The following is a 931-nucleotide window of genomic DNA, read 5'->3' as shown; positions in this document are numbered from 1 at the left end:
TCCCACTGGGAGAAAGTAAGTGAGCAGCTGCACAGTGCCTAGTTGCAAGCTGGGGTTAAACCACAAGATGATGAAACCCTAACAGCCAAACAGATCAGACTGTGGGTAGGGAGGGTAAAGCTGTCAGTCATGATGCAGAAAATGGACCTACATAAATTAGCATTTTCTTTGCAAAGTAGCAGGAAGATAAAATTAATATATTGCAGTAAGGGGGAGATACTTTATATTCCATCATTATCTACTAGAGCTTGTTAAAAAAATAACTAGTCATGTGAAAAAACCCCATCAAATAAAGGGAACCAGGTAATCTGCAGCCAGTATATTAAGGAGTTCATTAAAAAATAGATCTGAATAATTTTGAACTTAAACAACTGCTTGAACCCTGAAGAAGTTCTATTTAGTCTGAAAGAAACATATCATTTTACCCATAATTAAGATGTATGAGTGCCATGACATGGGGAACTACAGGCCATGCAGCTGGCCCTGAGGAGAAATTGTAGAGACCATGCTGTGTACAGTATCATAACTAATGCCAATCAACAAGATAAGGGCAGACACTGCCCCAGGTTGAAGGCTGTGGAATGGATGTGCCTTCTTCCCAACCCTGCTTACGTCAGATCACGTAATATTTTCTGCTGGCAGGAACCAAAGGCTTTCCAGCTCTCCCACTGTGTCGCTGTAGCTTCTTCTAACTGATGTATTTTGCTGAGAAGCCGAAGAGAAGACCAGGTGTTACACCAGGAACCCAGAAATCCACATTTGAAGCAAATTGTATCAAAAGCATTTGGACAAAATTACAAATTTGGTTGATAAATGCTGAAATAATTATTTGATGTAATAGACTTTTTGAAGGCATTTATAAGATATTTAATATGTACTTACTTTTTGATACAGAAAATCACAGCATATGAGTAACTTTTATGCTGATTCA

This window comes from Haliaeetus leucocephalus, unplaced genomic scaffold (genome assembly GCF_000737465.1).
Source record: "Haliaeetus leucocephalus isolate CR32 unplaced genomic scaffold, Haliaeetus_leucocephalus-4.0 Scaffold763, whole genome shotgun sequence".
NCBI classification, from domain to species: Eukaryota; Metazoa; Chordata; class Aves; order Accipitriformes; family Accipitridae; genus Haliaeetus; species Haliaeetus leucocephalus.
The sequence above is the reverse complement of the archived record's forward strand: the minus strand, read 5'-3'. Positions refer to the sequence as shown.